The sequence below is a fragment of the Trachemys scripta genome, chromosome 19 (assembly GCF_013100865.1).
Source record: "Trachemys scripta elegans isolate TJP31775 chromosome 19, CAS_Tse_1.0, whole genome shotgun sequence".
Taxonomy (NCBI): domain Eukaryota; kingdom Metazoa; phylum Chordata; order Testudines; family Emydidae; genus Trachemys; species Trachemys scripta.
In genome coordinates this window covers 19,869,763-19,878,292 of record NC_048316.1, presented here as the reverse complement: position 1 = coordinate 19,878,292, position 8,530 = coordinate 19,869,763, and positions in this window count along the sequence as shown.

Sequence of the window (8,530 nt, the reverse complement as noted above, 5' to 3'; positions counted from 1 at the left end):
CTCTTGTACCCCATGAGAGGGGCAGGGAGTGAGGTTGTGTACTGGCCAAGGCCAGACTTTTCTTTGGCTTTTCGTGTTTCTTACGCCTCTCCCACAACCCCTTTTGCCCCTCCCAACTGGTTGCTGGAGCTTGTCTTGTGATAAGAGTCGAGGCAGTCGGATATTAAACTCCCACCAAAACCAGCAACACTTTAGCTCGATTTCTTATCTTTTCTCATTATACTAACAAACCCATCTGGTTGGGCAGAAGCAACACAAAGTGTCTTTGTTCACACTGTGACAGACCCAGACCAGTGGGGTACAGGAGTCTGGTAGACGGCAAATATTCTGGTCACTGGATGAGTAGTTTTCTGTTCCCTGAGTGACCAGAGCAGGGGCTGCACTAGAGTAATCAGGAACCTGCTAGAACCAGTTAAGGCAGGCAGGCTAATTAGGACCCAGACACTCAGCAAACACCTAGAGAAACTGGGCAAAACTTTCACTACAATGGGAGTTTAAAACAACTGTGATAGATGATAGGTTACGCAAGTGACTTGTCCTCGTTTGTACTTGTAATAAGCTGGTTAAGTGTGTTGTGCCCTGCTCTAGGGGCTGGTCTGCAGAGAGGATAAGCACCTACTACCATTGCTAGTGCATGGAGCTATTTCTTTAGCTAAATTGTAGAGGCTTTTCCGTGGAGCTGCATGTGACAGGTTCATTTTCCGTGGGTCACCCAGGGCGATGGGGTTGCTGCATCCAGAGAGCAACGTGCTCCGTGTACATGCACATCTCAACACCACCTAGAATGTTTACTTGTCAATAAACGTATCTGATTGGTCCAGTTTTGTGAAAAAAGTAGGAGTGTAAAACAGAATGTTTGTGAGTTGTAGGGTGACCAGATCGCAAGTGTGAAAAATCGGGACGGGGGTGGGGGGTAATAGGAGCCTATGTAAGAAAAAGCTCCAAAAATCGGGACTGTCCCTATAAAATCAAGACATCTGGTCATCCCTAGCTGGTGGCTTCCAGCAGCTGCTCAGGACACATAACCATAAGCAGATCTTTTTTCTCATGTCCAGTGCTCCAAACAACAAGGATTTTTGAACTGCATGTGTATAGCCTGGAAGTGCCTGTATTTCTCTGGGAGGCAGTTATACCCTGGGCATCTCTGTGCTCCTCCCTGTGAGCCAAGAGCTCCTAGGAATCTGTTAGGTTTATGGTCATTACCATTTCTTGGATTCTCCAACCCTGCGATGATGCTGGAGGCTCCCCCCCACCGCTTTCTGATGGGGGTCAGTGATGTCAGAAAGCCTAGATCTGATTTTATCAAAGGAAAATATGAAGGGCCAGCTCCTCGGCTGGAGTAGATCAGCATAGCTTCATTGACGTCATTGGAGCTCCTATGGTGACATACAGAAACTGAGGCTCTCCAGGATGTGAAGGGGGTAAATGAAAAGTGTCTCTCTTTGTTAGGGCCTAAAGCAGCTACCACTGCATTTCTCCAATGGACGTGGGGTAGCTGAGATGCCACGGGATGGGGCAGGGCTAACCAGGCTTCTTAGGGCTCCAGAATCCAAGATAAAATTCTGGTTTATTGGTGACTCCCTTGCCAGATTGCCAAAGTCTTGGCGAGTGGGATGGAGCTAGTTGCATCAGCCAACTGAACTAGTTACATCAGCCAACTGAAGGGTTGGCAGGAGGGACAGGCAGCCTGGAAAGAAGTGATCAGACAGGCTGGATTCACACTGGACTTTGGCTGAAGGGTGTGAGCCTAAGTGAACTGAGCTGGCCAGAAAGGCTTGTGGACCCAAGTACAGCTCCCCTTAGGCCCAGGCAGCGCTGGTGAGGTCACTGATGCTTTTCACCCTTTATGCTGGCTTCTGTAAGACAGAATCTTACAGGTTCTAATCTGATATGGAGATATACCTATCTCATAGAACTAGAAGGGACCCTGAAGGGTCATCGAGTCCAGCCTCCTGCTTTCACTAACAGGACCAAATACTGATTTTTTGCCCCAGATCCCGAAGTTGCCCCTCAAGGATTGAACACTCAACCCCGGATTTAGCAGGCCAATGCTCAAACCACTGAGCTATCCCTCTTTCTGGGGGAGATGGCATGGGATCCACACAGGACTGCCTGTTCCACAGATAAACGCTGATGACAGATGCAAAGACGCTTCTCTCCAAGAAAGATGTATCAAATCCACAAATTCCTGTGAAATTCCCTGAGAATAACAGCTACTGCGCCTGGCTGCTGTCGAGGTGGGTTTCAGCATGTTATTGGCCAAAGAGATGATTTTAGTATGAATTGCACAAGTGCTCTGAGTACTGGAACTGCATATTAGAGAAAGTAGAACTGATTAATTAACCAAGGCCGGATTTTCAAAGAAGCCAGTCAGGTGCCCAACACTCACTGCATTTCAGTGGGAGCCAGGGCTCAGATTATCAAAGATATTTAGGTCTTTGAGGCACCTAACCCCCTTAGACTAATTGGCAAATTCCAGCCTAAAAGTAGAACTCAAAAAGCCATGCTGTGATTCTGGGTCCTTTAAGAAAAAGACGGGCATCTGAGTCTGTAGGCATCATCTTAATTCCACATTTATTTCTGAAATTCCTACAGAAGATAAAGAGTCCTAATTGCTACAGGCTCAGGAGAAGTGAATTCATTTTGCTAAATTAAGAATCCACTCAGAGATCATGGGCACGGGCAGCTCGGAGGCATGAGTTCCATCTTGTCTCTGCACTGCTGCGTCTTCATTTTAAATCCAGCCAGCTGTCCTGGAGCCAGGACAGAAGCTGAAGGGGAAGGCGGAAGGGAGAGGAACTGAGAGGTCGCAGAGGTCAGTGATAAGGAGGATGGGGTCACTGAGGGCGAAGGAGAGGCAGGCAGGCATTGAAATGAGAAGAAGGTGGATGGTTGTCAGGGGGTGTGACATTCTGTACCTTGGGGGAGCGCCCTGTAACCCCCATATTCCTCATTTACACATAATTGTGATCTTTCTTATAAAGCAGGCCGTGTGAGGTCTCAGGGGAAAGGTTATAATCTGCTGAAAGTCATATCTATATCTATATCTATATCATTAATGCATATGGAGTTATGAGAATTGTGTTGTATGGTTGTCACTAAAACATGCTGTAAGTTGAGGAATCAGCCAGATATTAGCTCCCCAGAGACAACAGCAAGGAAAGTAACGAACACCTGGGTCAGGTGTCAATCAACCCATCAACAACCATTGTCCAGCAAGAAGCTACAATTCAATGACTCACCTGCATGAGGCCACACCAGGGGAATTGCTCAACCTTGGTTGGAGACTCAGCAATGCCCCCAGACATGCCTGGACTTGTGTTTTCCCAGCACGTGGACTGAGGGTATAAAACAGACACAGAGGCCCCATGCTGGGCCTTTCTCCCTCACCCACCTACGCTGCACACAACAAAGACACTCAGAAGAAGACTGAAGACTCTAACTGAGGGGACTGGCCAGGTTTTAAGGGTGAAATCTGTGTACTATGAACTGCAATATCCAGTGGGGTGAGAAAAACTGCTTAGCCTAGATGTTGCCCAGTCTAATAGGGTTGAGAGTTTAGACTGTGTGCTTATATTTTATTTTGGTAACTAACTCTGACATTTTGCCTATCACTTATAATTACTTGAAATCTATCTTTTGTAGTCAATACATTTGTTTAATTGTTTATCTTTACCAGTGAGTTTGTATGAAGTGTGTGGCAAAACTGCTCAGGTTTGCAAAGGCTGGTGTATGTCCACTTTCCATCGATGAAGTGGTGAACCAATTAATAAACCTTGAGCAGTGCAAGACAGTATATTCCTGAGGTACAGTGCTGGGAGCTGGGGGAATTTGACTGGTGCCTTTCTCTGTGTGATTCATGAGTGTCTCTGGGAGGATTCATGCAATAAAGCTGGGTGTGGGTCTCCACATGCGGTTGTGCTGAGTGATCACAGCGCCTAGAGGGGTTGCTGCTGGTCACTAGCAAAGCATGGTGAGACACAGCCCAGGCTGTAGAGACTTAAGGTGGCACAGCGGTCCCACAGTACCCCGGGGATCCAGTCACAGGGGGGATGGTAGGTGATATCTCCTCCAGCAAGAGGCAAAGGTGGTGTGTGGCTGGAAGAAAGAAAATGGTTGAGAAGGATGGAAGCTGAAGGGCTGGAGGCAGAAAGCAGAAGCCCCACATCACTCTTGGGGTATGAGTGTGTGGCCACCAGAAGAGAGATGAGCCACTGAGTCTGTGGGATTCAGCCAGGCTTTGGTGAGGACGAAGGGCTGGAGGCGGTCAGAGCTGAAGGGTTCACGGTTAGGGAGAAGGCCTGGGACCTGCAGGAGAAGGCAAAGGATGGGAGCAATGTTAGAGGGAGTGGAACCTTTCAACATGATCCCTGTCAACACTAAGGGCACTTTATGGCCTCGGGAATGACTGAGATATTTTCCTCTTAGCATGTCTGTTTGCAGTTGGTTTTCCTCCCTGCTGCCGATGGGGAGAACGTAGCCCCTTCCATGATCAGTCGGGATTTACACTGCACCTTCCATCCGCAGAATTCAAAGCGCTTTATAGCCCAGCCTCCCCTTGCCCCTGGGAGGGCAGTTTGCACTTGGGGCCTGGGTCTGCCAGCAGCAATCTGCAGATTTGGGACCTGATTCTGAACATACTCCACTGATAGGAGTGCGGTCCCTGCTGACTCATGGGGGTGAGCTCAGGATCAGGGCAGGCCCCTTCTCAGGACGGGGCAAAAGCAGCTTTTCCTGCCGATGCTTTGGAATATTTGTGTTAAATGTAGAAAACGTCATGAGCCCCAATCAGAATCCACACTGCTCATGACAGACCTTTATTAAGCAGATGCTCAGCCTAGCACATCTAGATCATGCTAACATGACACCATCTTCGACACACGCCCGTGTCTTGCCAACAGGATGCCAGCCTCTGTGTGGAGTACCTTAAAGCCCCTTGCAGCTACGCTACACTTACAGAACACGACAGAAACGTTCATGAATTGCCCTAAAAACACATCAAGGTTCTGGAAAATTAATTGCTCACGGTCAAAGAGCCACTGTCACAAGCTGGAACCTGACATGATGCCTTCACTTCAAAAGCAAATCCAGAGAAAAGGATTCCAGGCTGCGTAGACCAGTCTGGCTCAGTCTGGCAATTTCAGGAGGTTTGGTCGCTCTGGGAGAGCAGCAGACGCCGAGAGTGGGACTGGAGGCAGGTATCCTTGGAGGTGCAGCTACTTCATTATACTCGGGAGTTTATCACGTACAGCCGCCCAGTGGCAGTTCTTCCAGAGGGGTAGATGGACCTTTGTGGTCTCCTGGAGGGGCTAGCATCTAACAGAGAGAAAAGATTTAAAATAATGTAATTGAGAAAGATTATCATCAAGAGAAGAGGGGAAGTCAAGTTGTGACACTACACCCCATATTCTTTGTAGAGATATGGCTACGCTATGAATGTGGCATACCTAAGATATGTTTTAGGCAAGATGGGTCGGGTGAGATATCATTGGGAAGGTTATGAGTTACTGAATGTGATTATCCAATGTGTATGCCTGTATCATTTCTGTATCTGAAGTTAGGAATATTGACTATGTATCAATTACAAAAGTGTTTGCCCCTGGGGAACGCCCATCAGACAGAATGCCATCAGTCAGGCTGGTTAGTCAATGGGCCATGAGGGAGGACAATAGGACTCCAAAGATGCTAATCTCCCTCCTTCCTGAGAAGCTTCCTGGGATGCTGCTTTGACACTGCAGGGTCATGTGATCATGTCACCTGGTACTGGACCCCATCTTGACCTGCTAGTAGTTTTCCACAAAAGGGGTGGAGACCAAACTGGAAAACAAATGATTCCTGCCATATGTAAATCCTATTTAAGGCAGGGAAGTGAGTTAATCAGGGCTCTTTTCTTCACTGAATCCCCGGCCAGGATGACTGATGAGAAGATCTAAGAAACTAGGACTGGGGGGAGGGAGCGGGGAGAAGAGCTGAGCCCAGGCTGGAAAAGGTGTCTGGCCTGTGAAAGAAACGCCTAAAACAACATTTAGGGTGAGAAAATTACCACTTCTAACCGGTTTCTTTAGTGTATTGAGCTTAGGTTGTGTGTTTGAGTTGCTCAGTAATCTGCTTTGATCTGTTTGCTGTCCCTTATAATCATTTAAAATCTAACCTTTGTGGTTAATAAACTTGTTTTGTTTTCTAAAACCTAGTTTGTGGAATTCATAACTGGCGGGGGGGGGAAAAGCTGTGCATATTTTCCTCCACATTGTGGGAGGGGGAAATTTTCATGAGCTTACGCTGTACAGATTTCTGTGCAGTGCAAGATGATATAATTTTGGGTTTGCATCCCAGAGGGGGAGTGCGCTTCAGTGCTGCACAATTCCTTAGCTGAAGCCTTCCCAGGCAATACTGATCTCAGTGTCTGTGTCTTTCTGCAGCTGGCTGTGTCCCTACCTGTGTGTGCTGGAGGAGGCTTGAGGGCCTGGTTCAGCAAGACAGGGTGAGGGAGCCCAGGCTGGTGGAACAGGCACGCTCAATGGTACCCCAGTACATCAGGTGGCACCCCAGAGGGGAGGGGGCAACCTGTCAAACAAGTGATTCATTAGAATCATAGAATCATAAAATCTCAGGGTTGGAAGGGACCTCAGGAGGTATCTAGTCCAACCCCCTGCTCAAAGCAGGACCAATCCCCAACTAAATCATCCCAGCCAGGGCTTTGTCAAGCCTGACCTTAAAAACCTCTAAGGATGGAGATTCCACCATCTCCCTAGGTAACCCATTCCAGTGCTTCACCACCCTCCTACTGAAATAGTGTTTCCTAATATCCAACCTAGACCTCCCCCACTGCAACTTGAGACCATTGTTCCTTGTTCTGTCATCTGCCACCACAGAACAGCCGAGCTCCATCCTCTTTGGAACCCCCCTTCAGGTAGTTGAAGGCTGCTATCAAACCCCCCTCACTCTTCTCTTCTGCAGACTAAACAAGACCAGTTCTCTCAGTCTCTCCTTGTAAGTCATGTGCCCCAGCCCCCTGATCATTTTTGCTGCCCTCCACTGGACTCTCTCCAATTTTTCCACATCCTTTCTGTAGTGGGGGACCCAAAACTGGACACACTACTCCAGATGTGGCCTCACTAGTGTCGAATAGTGGGGAATAATCACTTCCCTCAATCTGCTGGCAATGCTTCTACTAATGCTGTCCAATATGCCGTTAGCCTTCTTGGCAACAAGGGCACACTGTTGACTCATATCCAGCTTCTCATCCACTGTAATCGCCAGATCCTTTTCTGCAGAACTGCTGCTTAGCCAGTCAATCCCCAGCCTGGGGATTCTTCCTTCCTAAGTGCAGGACTCTGCATTTGTCCTTATTGAACCTCATCAGATTTCTTTTGGCCCAATCCTCCAATTTCTCTAGGTCACTGTGGACCCTATGCCTACACTCCAGCATATCAACCTCTTCCCCCCTTTTTCCATATCATCTGCGAACTTTCTGAGGGTGCAATCCATCCTATCATCCAGATCATTAATAAAGATGTTAAACAAAACCGGCCCCAGGACCGACCTCTGGGGCACTCCGCTTGAAACCGGCTGCCAACTAGACATTGAGCCGTTGATCACTATCCATTGAGCCGGACAATCTAGCCAGCTTTCTATCCACCTTATAGTCCATTCATCCAGCCCATACTTCTTTAATTTGCTGGCAAGAATACTGTGGGAGACCGTAGCAAAAGCTTTGCTAACGTTAAGATATATCACGTCCACTGCTTTCCACATATCCACAAAGACAGTTATCTCATCATAGAAGGCAATCAGGTTGATCAGGCATGACTTGCTCTTGGTGAATCACTGTTGACTGTTCCTGATCACCTTCCTCTCCTCCAAGTGCTTCAAAATGGTTTCCTTGAGGACCTGCTCCATGATTTTTCCAAGGACTGAGGTGAGGCTGACTGGTCTGTAGTTCCCCAGGTTCTCCTTCTTCCCTTTTTAAAGATGGGCACTATATTTGCCTTTTTCCAATCGTCTGGGACCTCCCCTGATTGCCACAAGTTTTCAAAGATAATGGCCAATGGCTCTGCAATCACATCAGGCAATTCCCTCAGGACCCTCGGATGCATTAGATCTGGACCCATGGGCTTGTGCATGTCCAGCTTTTCTAAATAGTCCTTAACCTGTTCTTTCACCACTGAGGGCTGCTCACCTCCTACCCATACTGTGTTGCCCAGTGCAGCAGTCTGGGAGCTGACCTTGTCTGTGAAGACCGAGGCAAAAAAAGCATTGAGTACTTCAGCTTTTTCCATATCATCTGTCACTAGGTTGCCTCCCCCATTCATTAAAGGTCCCACACTTTTCCTGACCTTTTTCTTGTTACCTGTGGAAACCCTTCTTGTTGCCCTTCACACCCATTGCTAGCTGCAACTCCAGTTGTGTTTTGGCCTTCCTGATTACACCCCTGCATGCTCGAGCAATATTTTTATACTCCTCCCTAGTCATCTGTCCAAGTTTCCACTTCTTGTAAGCTTCCTTTTTGTGTTTAAGCTCACCAATGATT